Source organism: Polistes fuscatus, unplaced genomic scaffold (genome assembly GCF_010416935.1).
Source record: "Polistes fuscatus isolate 324 unplaced genomic scaffold, CU_Pfus_HIC Scaffold33, whole genome shotgun sequence".
Lineage (NCBI taxonomy): Eukaryota > Metazoa > Arthropoda > Insecta > Hymenoptera > Vespidae > Polistes > Polistes fuscatus.
The window spans coordinates 83620-102705 of record NW_025113111.1 but is presented as its reverse complement, the minus strand read 5'-3'; positions in this window follow the sequence as shown (position 1 = coordinate 102705).

Below are 19086 nucleotides of genomic sequence, written 5' to 3'. Positions count from 1 at the left end.
CTCGATCCATAGCAGTCGCATGATGACGACGGAGGTTGGCCAGCTCTAGCACCACCTTACACCGCCGGTGTGTGGACATCCGTACCACACAGTGTATTCGCTGACCTTGTGCTCATCATTATTATTTATTATTTCTATGGCACAAGCCAGCGGAAAGGAAAGGAAAAGAAGGAAGTAAGAGAGAAGAAAAGAGAAGAAAAGAAGGGATAGAAAGAGTTAAAGAAAGGAATAGCCACACAGAGAACATGCACACACCATTCATACCCTCCCTTTTAGTCGCCTCTTACGACAAGCAGGGAATACTGTGGGAGTATTCTACTACCCCCTACCCACGGGGGGGACCTCGACGAAACCCTGACGCAACCCTGACGCAACCCTGACGGGATCTCGCGTCTTGAGGTGAACCGCTTGTATGTCGTCATGTATTCCTCGGCTGTGTATTCGGAGACCACTTCAAGGTGAGTAGCCGTTGTTGTGAGACAGACGAATACGCAGATCTAACCTTTATAGGTTTTTTACCAGCGGCCTTTCCAGGTTTTGAGCGTGAGTTGCCCAGCGTAGTCGATGCACATGTTTTAGAAGGGGCGTAATTGTGTGACTCGCGCCAGAGGTAGTTGGCCCATCATTTGCTGGGCACGGATCCCTCTATGGCGAGCACACATCACACTCCTGAGAAATGGGACTTGACTGGGCTCTACCTCCGATGATCCAATAGAGTTGCCTGATAAACGCCAGAGTTGACTGAGTTTCTCCATGCATCGCCTGCTTGTGAACGTGAGCGATGATGAGTTCTGAGAGTCTTGAGGTCCGAGGGAGGATTGCAGGATGTTTCGTTTCGTAAGAGAGTTCTGATTTTTGAGACGACCGCTCACCCTGAGCACACCTTCATTGTCAATGAATGCGGTGAGTCGGCTGAGTGGGTGTGAGCTTGGCAAGTGAGATTGTCGATTGAGCAGAGCGAGTTCTTTTTGGAAGAATGCTTCTAGTGTTACCTTGACCCAAAAGAGTCGCGAGTCTTCCAGGCTGGCAGCTGAGACGAGGACTGCTAGGGTTGAGTCGATCCTCCTCGAGTGTCTCTTGATTGCTCTACTACAAAGAGAGCTGACCCTGAGCAGCTTGTGGAGAGTTGAGTACTTGTAGATGATGTCCCAATGATATTCTGGAGGGGATCGTACTGCGTGATGTGTAACGCTTGCACGAGCTTCTTAAGCACATATGTCATCCGGAGCATCGCCAGTTTGAGCAGGCCATGAGGCCGTTTGTTGAGTTATCCATGATGGTCCCGTCCACCATAGAAGGTGTTCTTCGAGCTGATTTGTGGTTATCCCATGCGACGCACAGTCAGCGGGGTTCGAAGTGCCTGGTACATGCCTCCAATGAGCACTCTCGGTGAGTTCTTGTATTTTGGTTACACGGTTGCGGACGTAATTCTTCCACCTTGAGGGATGAGCCTTGATCCATGTGAGTGTTACTTGAGAATCTGTCCACAAATGAATATTTGTTATGCTCATGTTTAGAGTAGCGTAAACATGCAGCGCTGCTGTGAGCTCTAACTGCGGGATGGTTATTCGTTTGAGTGGAGCAACTTTCGTTTTCGAGCAGATGAGTGAAATGTTGGCGCCAGTGGACCGTGAGTTGACGGTCAGATACACAACGGCTCCCATTGCGAATTGCGATACATCAGCGAAACCGTGCAGTTTAAGCAGTCTGGCCAGACTATTGAGCTCCTGTCTGATGCTCAGCAATTGAGTTATGAGTGGTTCTGGGAGTGAGTCGTTCTAGTTGAGAGTGTGTAGCCAAAGTGATTGGAGGAACATCTTGGCTTTGATGACAACTGGTGCGGCGAATCCCAATGGATAAAAGATTTGTGCTACTTCTGATAAGATGAGGCGCTTTGAGAATCTGTTGGAGTGAGTTTCTGAGATGGTTGAGAAGTTGAACGTGTCTTGTTGAGATGACCATCGTGTCCCAAGAATTTTGGTGTCGCAATCGTCGAATGAGATGCCTGAGTCCTTGACACGTTCAGAAGGGAGCTCTGCTAATAGCTGTTTAGAGGTGGAATGCCACTTAGCCAGTGGGAAGCCGCCCGCCTGGCACAGCCGTATGAGTTGAAGAGCGGTTTGAGTCAGCTCTTCCAATGTGTCCGCTCCTCCGAAAATGTCGTTGACGTATCGCTCGTGAGTGATTGGTTCCACCGCGAGCGAGTAATTTGAGCCTTCGTCTTCCGCAAGTTGAAGCAGCGTCCTTACTGCTAAGAACGGTGCTGCCTTGGTTCCATACGTAACTGTCGTGAGTTGGAAGGGAGATTCCTTGAGCTGCTCGTCTACTCACAATATCCGTTGGAGAACCTAATCATCTGGGTGAATCTTAATTTGCCGATTCATCTTTGTGATGTCCATGGCGAACAGGTACTTGCGGCGGCGTATCCAGATGAGCAGATCGAATATGTTGAGCTTTAAATTCGGACCAGCGTGCATGAGGTCATTGAGAGAGTGGCCCGTAGAGCTTGCGCTTGAGCCGTTGAAGACCACTCAGAGCTTTGTGGTTGAACTGTCTGGCTTGAGAACGCCATAATGCGGCAGATAGTAGTGTGGCCTTCTGCTCGCTGAGCTGTCGTCGAACTTGGTCATGTGACCAGCCTCCTCGTACTCTCGCATGAACTGAGTGTACTGTTGCTGATACTGACGGTCTCTGCCAAGCCGTGTTAGAGTTCCTTGAAGACATTTGTGAGCCGTATGCTGAGAGTCGCCCAAGAGTTTCGGGGACGAGTTGAGAGGTATTCTGACGACGTAACGCCCTGTCAGGTCCCTTGTGAGGGTAGTCTGGAAATGGTGTTCACGCTCCAGTTTTTCTGGCGTGAGTTGAGCGTCAGTTGTTCTCGGAGCCTCTTCTTGAACCCAAAACTTGGTTAATAGGTTTTGCAGGCAGGAGTTCGTTGCTTGTGAGATGCTTTGATGTGCCTTCCTTGCCAGTGTGACCGGTGCATGAATTGGGCCGATGACTAGCCACCCGAAGATGGACAGTTGAGCAATGGGGGCCCTGGCTGAATGCCTGATGATGTTAGGCCTGATGAGCTGTCCGTAGAAGTCTGCTTCGATGATCACGTCTACTGCTCTAGGGGTGAGAAACTCTGGGTCAGAGAGGTTTAAGCTCTTCAGGTGAGGCCATTCAAGTTCGTGAGAGATCTCGCCAGATGGCAGGATGCGGTTGACCGTCTTCAGAATATGAGCCGAGATTTTTACTGAGAGTGGTCTATATCTGGAGTGAAGGTCGAAGGTGATCATTCCTCTGGTTTGAGACGTCCTTCTTCCTCCAACTCCGTAGACGTCAAGCGTTGAGTGTCGCCGTTAAAAATTTAATTGTCTGGTGAGACTTTCAGAGATGAACGAAATCTCTGACCCAGGATCAATGAGCACGCGTACCTGATGTGACGAGGTCGATGAGAAGACTGTGGCTGTTGCTGTTGCCAGCAACGTGAGATGACTGAAATGTGTGAGTGGGCACGTCGGTGTGCGATCGTGATTATCGACGATTCGTTCTGACCTTCATGCGGTTGAGGGCTTGGCAGCTGCTGTCGCCAGAGCGTAATGTGCCGTACTAAGCCCGAAAGGATAACACGTGAATTCATAAAGTTCACCAATAAATATAAATCTCAAATATTTTCTATACTCGACATCTATTGACACCAAGTAGTACGCATCTTTTAAATACAGTGTTGCCGTATAGCAGCCTTGTTTCATTAGGTCCCTAACTTCCTTATATCCTCTAATTTAAAATGTTCCGTCAAAATAAACTCATTGAGATTTTTTAAATTTAAAATCAGACGGCAAGATCTAACCGGCTTGGGAATGAGGAAAATTTTCGATATGAACTGACCGGGATAATCTTGGCACTTCCTAATAGCACCTTTCTCTAAAAGCTTACTAATTTGCTTAGCGATTAACTGTAGTTCAAATGCCGACTAACATGGTTCCTTAGTTGGAACAGGTTGAGTAACCTTTCGATTAAATGGTATCTTGTACCCTTTGATCTACTCAGTTACTACTTGGTCATTGCATAGGCTTCCCAAACCGATATGAATCTTCTTAAACGACCTGCTGGTAGACTGACCTCGTCAGTTACTTCTTGTATCGCCTCTGATCCTTAGCTGCTATTTATTTCCGGAAGTAAGACCTTTGCTCGACCCCTAACCGTAGCTCGCTAACTTCTTGTACCGGCTCGATCCCCCCCCATCCCCTTGCCCTCCCTTAATCCACGCACTCGAGAAACAGCTGAGGGGGGACTTTCGTGTTTTTTGACTATACACCAACGTTTGCCTTACTAACCAGCTTCAATTCTTTTGAAGAACGTTCAATTAGCTTTTCTGCTTTCTGCGACTCTTCCAAATTCCTCTCAAGAAGAATACACTTTCTATCTTATTTTGTTTATCTCTATCTAAGTGTTCTATTCTTGCTTGGAACTCATCCGCTTCCACATTCGTTGAAATTAATTGAATAATTTGTAATCTGACCTTTCGTTTCGATTAATATTATCTCTGGTTTTTCTATCTTTTTTTCTATTTTCTGTGAAATTCTTAAATTCTCGTCTAATCTCAATTTGAAGACGGGGATTATATCTATCCTATTATAAAATCTTCAAAATCCTCTCTCTCAAATATGTACACATCTACTTCACTTTCTATATTAAGTATCTTTATTTTTACTTTTATTAATCCATTTGTAGGATTCACACCATTGACAGACTTTAAAAATATTTTGTTTACATCTCTACTATTGTCCCTTATCTTTATCCATTTCGAGTTTATTAAAGAGACCTGAAAACCTGGATCGTATGTTTTCCCATTATGTCTATCTTATTTTCAACTGTCGTCTTAAATTTGATCAATGGTGTGATTATTCGTTTTTTTCCATATTTAGATCCACCTCTATTACTGAATTATTTGGTATAGTTTTTGGTTTATCTCTTCTCTCTGGTTTAAACCAGCATCTCTCTTCTGGGTGGTATTCTATACCTTTGCCCATATCCTCACACGTCTTGCATGGTTTTGTATACCTCTATATATATATAAGGTATATTCTATGTGGTTCTTATAGGGATAATGTCTTGGAAATATAACTGCCTTGAGTTTCTGCAAATAAGAGAAACAACATTTACAGCTAATATTCACTCTTATTTTATTGTCTTATTTCTACTACGCAATTTGAATTCTAACCGTCTCTGCTTAGCGAACTCCTAACCGTTTCTATACTTTCGGTCTCTTTGTTAACGTTCCCGAATCTTCTAAGCCTAATACGCCTGCGCGTCTTAACTGTAGGACGACGGGAAATTTAAATAGTAAAGGTGACGAAATATAAATAGTAATATTTCGTTACATCACCCCTCCCGGGGAAGGAAAAACGAAAGACAATATACTAGCTTTCTTGATCATCACACATAAATGGTACTAGTTTCGTGATGTGAAACAATGACTCTGATTTTTTTCGGTCCGTCTGTATTTTATAAATAGTATTTGAAATCTTTTCTATAATTTTGTACGGTCCTATTTTTAATTCATCTAATTTTTTCTGTTTAACCTATGATTATTTTCTACATATACTAAATCTCCTATATTAAATTCGTGATGTCTTCTGTTCTTATCAAATATCTTTTTATTATGTTCATGCGATTTTATCGTGTTTTTTAGGGCAATTTTCCTATCTCTGAGTAGATCCTCATGCGTTTTTGTGTATTTTAGTTCTTCAGGAATTATTGCTGTATTTGTGCCTTCTAGTAAGTATTGTGGGGAGAATCCTGTCACTGTGTGTTCGGTTTTATTATATTTTGCTACACATTCATGTGCTATTGTAGTCCAAGCAGTTTTTCCTCTTTTCTCATTTATCTTACATCTAATTTTGTTTATTATGGTTTGATTTAACCTCTCATTTAATCCATTCGAAAAGGGTGCGTTCACTGCCGTGAATGTTAATATAATGTTTTTCCTGTTTAAGAAGTTTTTAAATTCTTCCGAATTAATGCCCGGATATTGGTCTGACAAGATCATACCTATTTTGTTGTCTGCTGTTATATTTTGTATTAATCGTATGAAATCGTTTGCATTTTGAGTTTTTGATGTCAGAATATGAGCATATCTCGTGAAATGGTCTACCAGCAAATGTAAATATTTCTTTGTTGAACGGGAGCCCCCGAATCCTCCAATCGTGTCGATAGAAACTATCTCATACGGATAAGTAGCCGGACCCAAATGTGACATCAATCCAATTTTATATCCTCCTCTCGATTTGTTCTTTATGCAGATTTCACAATTTTCACAAATTCTTTTTATATTTTGATCCAGATTCTTTGCTACATAAAATGGTTTGATTTTTGCTCTCATTTGTTTTATTCCTATATGACAGTAGAGCGAGTGTATTTTATTTATAAATTCTTTACTGAAGCTTTCTGAAAGAATAATTTTTTCTTTTTTTCCTATTTTTTTATAATAAATTTTGTCTTTGAAAATCAGTGTATCTTTAGCATTTTGTATATCAGTGTTGTTCTTTTGATCGCATTCGATCTCTTCCATTTTTATAAAGTTAACAGTTTTCAAAATTTCATCTTCATTTTCATGAGATTCTAATACCGGGTTTCGGCTTAAACAATCTGCCTCTAAATTGTGTTTCCCTGGACTGTACTTAATTTTAAAATCATATTGCGATAATTCATACATCATATCTCCTAATTCTTCATCTGTCCTAGTTTTAATGTTCATATTCTCTAAGGGCTTATGGTCCGAGTATACCGTAAATTTTTTCCCGATGAGCCAATGTTGCCAATATTTTATTGCTTTTTTTATTGCCAAGCATTCTATATGAATTGCGTTTTTTCTTTTCTGAACTTCATTCAATTTTTTCGAAAAATATGCTACTGGTTTTTGTTCCCCATTTGATTGTGTTTGCTTCAAAACGGCTCCAACACCTTGCAAACTCGCGTCGGTGTAAATACATATTGGGAGACTTGGATCAAAAATCGTTAATACTGGCTGGGAGCATAGTAGTATTTTCATATCATCAAGTGCTTTTTGGCATTGTTCCGACCAAATGAACTTTTGTTCCTTCCTTAGCAAATTATGTAGTGGTTCCAATACAGTCGAAATATTCGGCACGTATTTTCCGTAGAAATTAATTTTTCCTAAAATTTGACGCACATTCTTTTTTGTTTTAGGTGTAGGAAAATTTTTTATGGATACCAAATTATCTTTCAGTGGACTGATTGAGTTGTTTTTTATTATATGGCCCAAATATTTGACGGAATCTGCTGCAAAAATACATTTGGAAAATTTTAATTTAAAGCCCTCATCCATAATTGCTTGTAATAATCGTGACAAATGATCTATGTGCTCTGTAAAATCTTTAGAGAAAACCAAGATGTCATCAATGTAATTTACACAAAAATCAGCAAGTTTGTGTTTTCTTATTATGTTACTTAAAATTCTTTGGAAAATTGCTAGTGCTGTTTTCAAACCAAATGGTAAGCACGTCCATTGGTAATGTCCCTCTTGGGTTACAAAAGCTGTTTTCTGCCTATCTGCAATCTTCAAAGGAATCGACCAGAAAGCCGAGTTAATGTCGAGTGTCGAAAATAGTGTGCAATTTCTGGTCTTAACTATAAGATCCTCAATTAGCGGAAACGGTTGCGGTTGAGGGATAACGATTTTGTTTAGTTCCCGAAAATCTATGCATAACCTTGCTCTTTTTTCCTCATCTTTTTTAAATGCCAAAGTCACTGGAGCCGCAAACGGACTATACGATTCCTCAATCAAGTTTTTCTCCAATAATTTTGCAATTTGTTGTTCTATCTCTTTTTTATCTTCTATGGAACATCTGCATGGTCTTTTGTAACAATATTTATTAATTATCAGGTCTATATGAGCTTCATAATCTCTAACCGTCCCTACATCATATTTATCTCTAGCAAAAACTGTTTTATGTTTATCAATCAACTTATTAATTTCAATTTGTTGTTTAATTTCTAAATGATTGGTTGATATCTGAAATTCACTTGTATCTATATGTTCATTGTAATTTATTTGATATTCATTAATATTTTCTTTTTCTCTTTTTGGATTGTCCTTTGAGCTTTGTGGATTTATTTTGTTTTTGATTTTATCCTTAGGGATAGACTGAATTTTTTTTTGAGTTATTTCCAATCTCTCATTCTGAGTTAGTAGGAATTTTTTTATACAGTCTAATCCAATTAAAAAATCATATTTAAAATTTTCTTTATCCACTACTAAAACATCCATTTCCTCTTCAATTTCAAAAATTTTTATTTTTAAGGTGACCATACCATCTATCTTTTTCACACCATTAATCGTTGTTAAACCTACATTTTTTGTATTACTAAATCTTTTCTTTGGTATGTTTAATAGTTTTGAATTTATCAAGGAGACATTCGAGCCGGAATCATAAATACCTATAACCTTGATAGTGTCGTTTAACAAAATATTTATCTTGATTAATGGTGGTAATATTAGTTTTTTTGATTGACATTATTCAATTCCAGTTCTAATTCGGAGTTATTTACGTGTTTGATTCGCTCTTTCTTACTCTGTTCGTTTTCTTTATCTTTGTACCAGCATAACGATTCTGGATGGAAGCGATTGCTTTTATTTCTCTGTTCGCAGATCGTACATGGTTTGCGATTATTAGGTCCATCTTTAGGTATTTTTTCATAATTAACAGTAGTCCTCCTCGCTACATTTTTTGTCATATATTCTAGGCCTCTAATCTCGTTAAGTAGGGTTTCGACCGTTGTTATTTTCTCTCTATCTATTCTATTCCTTATGGGATTCGGTAATCCTACCACAATAAGACTAATTAAAGTAGTTTCTGTCATTTTCTTATCAATTTGTAATAAAAGACCATGCTTTCGCACCGCATAATCCAACAGTGAACCGGATAAATATTTATATGACATCGCATTAGTGGCTGGAAGCCACCCTTTGTCCGCGTAAACTCCGCAAAATTTTTCCTTCCATTGCGACCACTTTGACTCTATCGTTAGCTTTATAAGCATTGAATTATACCAGTCCATACATCCGTCTTCTAGAAACAATCTAAACATCTCAATTTTATCTATATCGTTTTTAATACCTAATCGAGTACATTCGCATTCAAACGTATCCATCCATTCAGTTACATTAAAACTTTTACCTGAAAATTTTTCTAATACAAACTTTTCTGATAATTTTTTTATATTTTGTTTTTCCGAATCTTTGTTCCCTTGTTGTTTTACCAATTCCTCCCAGATCTTTGTAAACATTTCTCCCAGCAGGTTTAGTTGTGGCGTAGCCGGTGTTTCCGTCAATATCTCTTCCAATACGTAGTCTTTGAATACCATATTTCCCTCTTCGTCCATTTATAACCTATATATATCCGTTGGTAATTTGATATTCATATTTCGAGTTTGTCCTCTTTTATTTAACGAATTTTGTATTTGTTTATATGCTGTTGTTGATGCCAGCTTCTTATGGTGCTCCATCAGCTGATATTGCTCGGGCATAGCATAACCTTTATTGTCCTGTGTTGTTATTTTCGTCAGAGATATCACGTTTGACTTTGGATCGTTGGGATGTGCTTTCAGAACAAATGTAAATTTTAAACTGTCAATCTCAGCTAATTGTATCTTTTTTTCTTAATTAGCAATAAAAATGTTGTCTTATAAGGTATATTCTATATGGTTCTTATAGGGATAATGTCTTGGAAATATAACTGCCTTGAGTTTCTGCAAATAAGAGAAACAACATTTACAGCTAATATTCACTCTTATTTTATTGTCTTATTTCTAGCTACGCAATTTGAATTCTAACCGTCTCTGCTTAGCGAACTCCTAACCGTTTCTATACTTTCGGTCTCTTTGTTAACGTTCCCGAATCTTCTAAGCCTAATACGCCTGCGCGTCTTAACTGTAGGACGACGGGAAATTTAAATAGTAAAGGTGACGAAATATAAATAGTAATATTTCGTTACATGTATATATATATACACTCGACCATCCATCCCAAGATGCACTGGCCGAGTTCACACATCCCATGCATCCGCATGCACATTCGTCTTCTTAGGGGGAAGCGACGCACTAGACCAGGCCAGGCGCCGCCAAAGCTGCCCGGAGCCTCGCCCGGGGGGGCCGCCTAGGAGCTAATCTCCTTTGCGTCCTCGCATTCACTCTTCTCCTAGTGAGAAATTGCAATTCTCTCTCTCTATCCAGGGACAACCTGACTATCCCGGGGAGGGTGAGCTGCACCCCCCCCTCAACTCCCTGACCAAAGAAGCCCTAGCATCCGTCCACGCCGGGCACTCGATCAAGGTGTGTTCCGCGTCATCCCTATCCGCGCTGCAGTGGTAGCACCGCGGGGAGTCTGTCCTCCTAATACCATGTAGGTACGCGGGATAGCAGCCATGGCCAGTCATCAGCTGAGTGGTGTGGAAGGTCGTTTCCAAAGAAAACGGCCTTTCAACCCACTCCTCCAACCTGGAAGCGATGGCTGCCCTCACGCGCACCCCCGTCGCTCCGATTGTACCCACGAGACCCAATTCTTCTTCCTTCCATGCCTGAAATGTCTATCTCTTTGCAATGGCACCCAGCACGGCCCTCGTGATAGGGGAAACGGGATCCTCCGCTTCCCTGACCGCCGCGTAAATATCCGCCAGCTGCGGTGCCAGATGGTCGAGGGGAATGATCCCCGCGACCATCATTGCCGCATGGAAGGATACCGTCCTATAGGCGCAACACACCCTGATTGCTACCCTTCTCTGCAAGGCCCGAACAGCCCGCCTGACCCTTTGATCTTCCGCAACAGCGCGCCACCACACCGGAGCACCATAGAGGAGCACGGAGTGGATCACGCTGCTGTAGAGTCGTCGCTTCTTCTCCCTCGGCCCGTTGAGGTTCGGAAGTATCCTCCCAATAGACCGAAAGATCCCCTGCACTTTCGGGATTAAGGCCTCGAAGTGGGGCCTAAACGTCATGTTTGAGTCTAATACAATGCCCAGGTATTTAACACTGGGCTTCACTGCAATACAAACCCCCCTAAGTCTAATCACAGGGGGGGGGAGCAATCCTGCGTCTGCGGAAGGCAGAGGCAGGGAAGGTCATTGCCTCCGTCTTCTGCGGCGCCACTTTAAGGCCCAAACTCTCGATTTCATTCACAAGGACCTCGAGGTCCCTTTCACACGCTAACACCGCACTAGATAGGTCCCGCCCCGCTGAAAGGAGGGCCGTGTCGTCCGCGTAGCAAACCACACGAGACCCACCCCCCCGGCAGCGGGACCCGGAGGACCCGATCGTAGGCGATGTTCCAAAGTGTGGGACCCAGGACGGAGCCCTGTGGGACCCCACACGTCACTCTTATATTATAAACGTTGCCCTGCCTTCCGATGAAGGACAGGAGCCGGTCGCGAAAATAGTCTTTAACAATGTTTATCAAGTAGGTGGAGAAGCCACTTCCCTCCATTGCCTCTATCACAATCTCCCAGGGTAGCGAGTTGAACGCGTTAGCGACGTCCAAAGATACTAGGACGCCAACCCGTCCACCACTCGCGCACTACTGTATATAGTCCTTCACCTCTCCGATAGCTCCGAGGGTAGAGTAACCCACCCTGAAGCCATGTAGACGCGGAGAAAGAACACTTCTTAGTTCTAAGAACTCGCTTACCCTGGAGACAACAACTCTCACGAAGAGCTTCCCCACCTCGTCCAGCAGGCTTATTGGCCTGTACGAGCTGAGCGTGTCGTCGCAGTCATACCTTTTTTGGAGAAGTACCATCTTGGCCCTCTTCCACTCCCGTGGGAAGACTCCCCTTCTCAAAAGTATGGTGAAACACCTCGCCAGGCCTCGACCACAGTGGATGGCTGCCTTTTTGACTACCAGGCCAGGAATCCCATCAGGACCCGGTGCCCTCCCGAGACCAATCCTTAGGGCTGCCTTGCGCACTTCCTCGACTGTGACGACGATCCCGTCCGGGTCTCCCGCGTTGACATTTAAGGCAACTGGTCGCCCGCCCCCCGGAAACAACGCCGCCACAATCCTCACCAAGAGAGAAGGATCCAGTGCCTCAGCAAGTGGGGGGGGGGACACCGCGAGCTCTCAGCTTGTTCATTAGAAGCTTATAAGGTCTCTCCCAGGGATCTTCCTCGATGGTAGTGAGGAAGTCCCTCCAGGCCGAAGCCTTGGCCCTTCTGATGGCACGGACCAGACTCCTCCTCGTTTCTCTCCTGTCCTCTAAACTCGCCCTAATCCTGGCCGGATCACCACCACGCCTGGCCCTCAGGTAGCGCCTCCTTGCCGCCGTAGCCGCCCCCCGTAGGGCCGCAATTTCCCGCGACCACCACGGCACCGCACGTCTCCAGTTCACAGTAGTTCTCGCACTTGGCATGGATATGTCACACGCACTCAAGAGGGTATTATTCGTCCACTCAGCTAAATCCTCCCCACTGGCACCATTGTCCCGTGTCCAGTCCCCGGAGACGAGGGCTGCGGCGAGCCTATCCTCGTCTACAGCCCTCGTATCCCACTTAGGGAAGATTCTGTCCTTGGAGCGAAGGCTTAGGAAGCCTGTAGCCTCGTGCCTATACTTAAATATATTTTTTTTTTTTCTTTTTTTTTATTCATTACAGAACATACAATCAATTCTCGATGAGAATTATAAGTACTTTAGGCTGGCGTGATGTAATAACATGAAATGTAAATAAATAAGATATACAATGGTGAGTGTAGGTATAATACATTAGACTCAAATAATATTACGATGTGTTCGAGAAATTACTAGTTTAGAGAGAGATGCGCGAAGAGAAGTTCGGAGAGTACTAAGAAAAAGGATAAGAGACGGACGAGATAGGCAAGTGGACTGTATTATGTTAATTTCTGGTAGAGTTTGTATGTAACGAGATTTATTAAAAATTTGTGAACAAAAGAAATAGAGATAACAAAATTATAATATGATTTAATAAATAGTAATGTATAGACTAAGGTAGCGGGTAGGTACTCCTACACGATCCCGGTGGAGGATAGACCTACTTCAGGGATGCGATCCTGCCTACGCAAGCCTTGGATTATCTCCCAAGACCATACGGGGGAATCCATTGTCCCATCCAGTATCCTTGTCTAAACCTATAAATTTCCCTAACACACCATCCTTACACCATCTTCCAACACGTCTTTAGCCAGCGAGGAAGATTAAGGCTAAAAACTTCTCAATATGAGAGAGGCTTTTGTCCAGCAGTGGACAGTATAGGCTGATGATGATGATGATGATGAATGTATAGACTACGCCACGTGTACCGGATATCACGCCACGTGTGCCGGAAGTACGTAGTACGAGAAGTCGTTAGAAATGTAATAATAAATTTAATATGAGAATGGATAGAAATTAATGAAACGAGTAATACAAGAATGAGAGGTCAGAGGTTAATAGATTACCTGATATGTCGTTAATGAAAGATAGTGTAAAGAGATGATCAGTGAGAAAGACCCAACACAAGGCTGGCCTCGATGAGAAAAAAGAAAAAGAGTTAGATGAGATGGAACGATGAGAGATGGAACGGTGAGAGATGAGAAGAAAGCGAGATGTAGTCTAGGAGATGATGCACAATTCTTTTTGATTTCGAAATGTACGTCCGCACAGATTAACTTATTAAACGATTCTAACTGGACCACGCCACTTTTCGGTTCGAGTAGAGGAACAGAGCGGAAGAGAGAAAAAGACGATACACCAATTAGCGCGTTCCACGCTAGGAAGAGAACAACAAAACCAATAGGAGAATAACACGCAGAGGATGACGCCACAAGGGACCAATGATCTATTTACACGTTAAGTGGCGTGATCCCTTGATCAATAAGAACAATCGATATGTCTTCTTCTCGATGATAACAGACGGCGTCTTAATCATGCTATCCGAGAGGTGCTGTCATCTAATTTGAGAGGCGCAATTTTCGAACACGATGTTTTAAATCATTCAAATCTTGTTTTAAGGTCAGAAGGGTAGAACCTTTTTAGTCTTCGTATTAGTTCATTTGTTTCCAGTAAATTTTTTGCTAAAAGGTTGGGATGTTTGGCTAAACGGGAGTTGTAGCGTTCACTGAAGCTAACAATTTCTTCTTTTATTGTAGATATTCTTAAATCTTAATGAATTCTTTCGTTTGTAACGTACCATGGGGCATTGCAGATGTTTCGTAGAGTTTTTGATTGGAACCTCTGTAAAATCTCTATATTGGAGTTACTCGCAGTTCCCCATAGTTGGATTCCGTAAGTCCATATGGGTTTTAGAATAGCTTTATAGATAGCGAGCTTTTTTTCCAAATCTAACTTAGACGATCTACCAAACAGCCAATAAATTTTTCTTACTCGTTCTTTGAGGTGTTTTACTTTGGTTTGCATATGTTGCTTCCATGTCAGCCTTTTGTCTAGGATAATACCTAAATATTTGATCGAGTCTCTAACAGGAATATTTACCCCATTAATGACCACAGGGGGACACGTGCCTCTGCGCAATGTGAAGGTTATATGAGCTGATTTACTTTCGTTGATATTGATTCGCCATTTCTGACACCATTTTTCTAGTAAGTGCAGATGACGTTGGAGAATATCAGTCGCGTTTTGTGGATCACTCTCAGATGCTAGCAGAGCTGTATCGTCTGCAAATGCAGCAGTAGTTATCCCTTCTGAGGTAGGTAGATCTGCCGTGTAAATTGTGTACAGTATGGGCCCAAGTACGCTGCCTTGTGGAACACCGGACAAGATTGGATAAGCTGAAGTGAATTGGTTTTGATATTTAACCATGAATTTTCTATCTGTAAGGTAGGATTTAAGGATCAGGAAAAAAGGATATGGAAATATTTTCTTAAGTTTATAAAGTAGTCCGGTGTGCCAGACTTTGTCGAAAGCTTGCCTTATGTCCAGGAATACTGCGGAGCAGTATTTTTTCTTTTCAAGATCTTGCGATAGTTGACGAGTTATTCTATGGACCTGTTCAATTGTTGAATGGTATTTCCGAAACATGAACTGATGGTCAGGAAGAGTAGGGAAATCCAAGACATTTAGTAGGCGATTAGTGAACATTTTTTCAAATAGCTTAGACAAAGAGGATAAGAGACTGATTGGTATGTATGACGTAACGTCGTGAGATGGTTTACCTGGCTTGTGAATGAGTGTAATCACTGCTACTTTCCATGAAGTAGGATAGTAGCCTAGGCGTAAAATGGCGTTGAATAGTGAGGTAATATACGCTATTCCTTTTTTTGGTAATTCTTTGATCATCTTTCCGTTGATTAAGTCGAGGCCAGGTGCTTTTTTCGGATTAACGTGTGATGCAATTGTTGTTTTGACTTCCATTGAGGTAAACGGTTTTATTTATGGAGATAATTGGAAAGGTGAGTGCATAAATGTCCAGACGTCTTCATCTTCTGCAGGTACTGAAGGTGAAGATGGTTTGAATACATCTGCCAGGTAGGAGGCGAAGAGATTGGCTTTATCTATTGGTTTTCTTGCCCATTCACCCTGGGACTGACGGATAGGTGGAATGTCTTGAATTGGACGAGTAAAACGCCTTGTTGCTTTCCAGAGTGAATAGTTAGAGTCTGCAGTAGGAGTTAAGTTCTGAAGGTAACTTTGAAGACCTTCATTTTTAAAGTTCTGCAGTATTTTTTTTAACACTTTGGTAGCTTTATTAAGTTTACGTTTGTCCTCAGGAGATCTACTATTGTGCCAATTTCTACGCAACTTACGTTTTTTTACAATTTTATTTAAAATATACTTAAATATAACATACAAATGGTCCGAAAGGGACTCAGCCTCATCCACCCTCCAGTCCGATAAGCGGACACTAGCTGCCGGAGATCCCCACGTAAGGTCTACAACGCTCGACCCTTGCGGCCGAACGCACGTGGGGTGGCCAACCTGGTTACCCAGGCTTAGGTTCAACCTATTGGCCCACATACAGAGCAACTCACCCCTTGCTTCTGCCTTACAGATCCCATCTAGGGAATCAGGCATTAAAGTCCCCGGCAACCAGCGCTGGAAGAGCGGGAAATCCCCACTTAGTCCCATCCGACCATATATCCACACGTATGCAGTACCCACAATCGGACCGGGTGCCGACAAAAGTCAGCCTAAGGCCGAACCATTGGGACAACTCCCGACAACAACACTACAACCTCTGTTTAATGCATATTTACTATGCATCCGGAGCGCCTACGGAGCAGTAGGGTTTCCGTCTCGTTCGAAAGTCAACCAAGTCACTGTTACGGATTATGACCTGGGTAATAATGCGCCCAGATCGTTACTTAACATCCGCTTTCGATTTGCTACTATTCCTCACTCAATTTCTCAGCCTAAATATATCAACATTATTCTGATCCAGCATTGACGCTTTGCTCGTTCCCTCAGTCGAACACACTGAGGGAACATAACTACTTCCTCCTTAAGAGAGCCACAGTTAACCCATTAATGCGCGTCACTAATTAGATGACGAGGCATTTGGCTATTTCCTGCGCGGCTTTTAGTCCGCGGACTTTCCACTCTATAGGCCTTGTGGTTGGCCTTAACAATAGGCAGTTGGCTTTGTAGCTGTTCGGCGAGTTTACTTTGTTCGAGCGCTCCCTTTGCACAGCTGCCTCAACAATTTCAGCTTCTTTAACCTTGCTTCTTCATACTTTCTAGACTCTTGGCCGAGCTCCATCTCTTTGGAGGAAACCCGTCTGACTGACCTGCCAATGAATTATCGCGGGGGCTCAGAAAAATTAGTGTTTAACAGAGTCTTCATTTTGGAGTAACGGGATTTAGCCGGTTTATTACCGTTTCTAGGGAAACCTCGTAGAGGTACCCGCCCAGTGCTACCCACTAAGCACTGGCTCTGCCGCCGTGTCCGATTTTGCTTCCTTGTATGAGGACCTTACGACTTGCACCGAACCAGGTTGACCACATCTTATAGCTATAATAATTTAGCGAACGATCTTTTGTTCTTAGTCTTCTTTTTGAGGGAAGTCTTACTTTCGTTCTTTTTGTAAAATAAAATTTTAGCGTATGTATATATATATATGCCGTGTTGTTTGGCTGTGTTTAGTCTTGTAGTGCCAGCAGAGGATTTGCCTTTGTCCATAGTTAAAAGATCCAATTTTCGTTTAAATATATATATGCAGCTGTGTCCGTGTTTGATAAAATTTTCCTCTTCTCTCTTTGTTATTATTAAAAGTTGTATTTGCTTGTCCCATAGTTATATATATATATATATATATGTCCAATTTTTAAAATAAATAAATTAAAATAAATAAATAAATTAATAATAAGTAAATAAATATTTCCTGATTCGGGCTATTGGCCAAGAGATTTTGTCGACCAGGCTTAACTGTTCCTGGTCGAACGGGGCCCATCGTAGTCCATGAATCTGTGGTAAATTTCTATGGAACTACGTAACGCTATTAAAGATACAGTCGTAAGCGTTTTTCGATCATGGATTCCTATCTTTCTTAGATCCATGATCGTCTCCTTGGGCATGGCACCCCGTGTTCCTACCACAAGTGGTAGGACTTCTGCAGCGGTCGCTCCATATTCTCGCTGCAGGAGAGGCAACAACGGGCTATATTTTCTTAATTTATCATTTCGTCCCTGTGCAAGGTAATCGTTGTCCTCGTGGCGGACCGTTATATCGACCACGAAGACCCCTTTCTGATTTCTGAGTATCAGATCGGGTTTGAGATTCCCGCCTGAAGGAGATTGTATTGTAGCCTCCTTCGTTACTGTTGCCTCTGGGTCTCTTTTCATTGTTTCATTCATGATCAGATCTTTTATCTCGTCATGTCGACGGATACGTTCGGCTTTATTTATTAGGCATTGGCCGAGTATATGTGCCAGTGTCTCCGGCTGGCTTTTGCATTTCCTGCAAGTCGTATCCGCCGTCGCCTTCGCTCTATGTAATACTACTTTGTTTGCTGTAGTATTCGTACGCATCTTGAGGGCCGTTATGAATCTGCATGGTTTGAGGAGCGTTGGCTTAAATAACCATGCGTTGGCAATTTTGTCGTCAGAAAGAGACTTAACTGACTTGCCTTGCGTACTGAGCGAGGCTCATGACGCAAGCTCTTTTTTCTTTTCTCTCATTTTGTACTTATCAATTTCTTTCGCATCAACCACAGGCCAGTTGATGCGAACAGCCTTGGCCAGGTTCTTAAGACGGTTCACCATACCTGTACCAAGTGCTAGAGCTTGCATCACCGGGTCTGAACTGTTTATGAATTTCAGCCCGGCTTTTAAGCTAGCAGATACAACTACTATCTCTAGCTTAGGAAAACCCAGTCCCCCGTCTTTCTTGCCACTGTATATCAGTCCATTTGTTGTGCTCTGTGGCAAGTGGTAGATGTCTTTTATCACTACCCGTAGCTCCTGATCAAGTGCTCTGATCTGACTAATGTTCGGTACTGCTGTTGTAATAATCAACCCAGCATCAACCAATCAGAACTCTATTAAGAGCCGATTGGCTAATTATCGACCAATCAGCGCTCTTCTAGGCCATCTATTGAGAGCTGATTGGCTATTTATCAACCAATCAGCGCTCTCGTTTCCTACTCTCTTCGAAGAGCTCTTGTATCATCCTGTGATCCTATTACCAAAATTTCATTTTTGTGACGTCACGAGAAATTTAAAGTACCGGATTTAAAATACCGGAACATATGGATTCCTATTGGAAATCAGAAAAACGTCAAAATTTTGATTCGAGGGTGGCATTTAAATGCCTTTCACAGTATATATATAGATATATTAAATATATTGATAAATACATTCATTAATATTTTTCCAAGCTATTAAATATTATTTATAGTCTTTTATAATATTACTTCTATGAATATAGAAAAAAAGGAAGAGAATATAAATAATCATTTTTTCACAAAAAATTAGAATATTAATATTTCTCAATAGTGACCTAAATAAGATATTTTACTGTGACGAAAATTAGAATAATGTGATATCTTTTATCATTTTTTTTTTTTTAATTATCTCTTATTACATTATTCCAAGGAGTCTATAAAATTCGCCAAACATTAAAATTTTTTTTAAT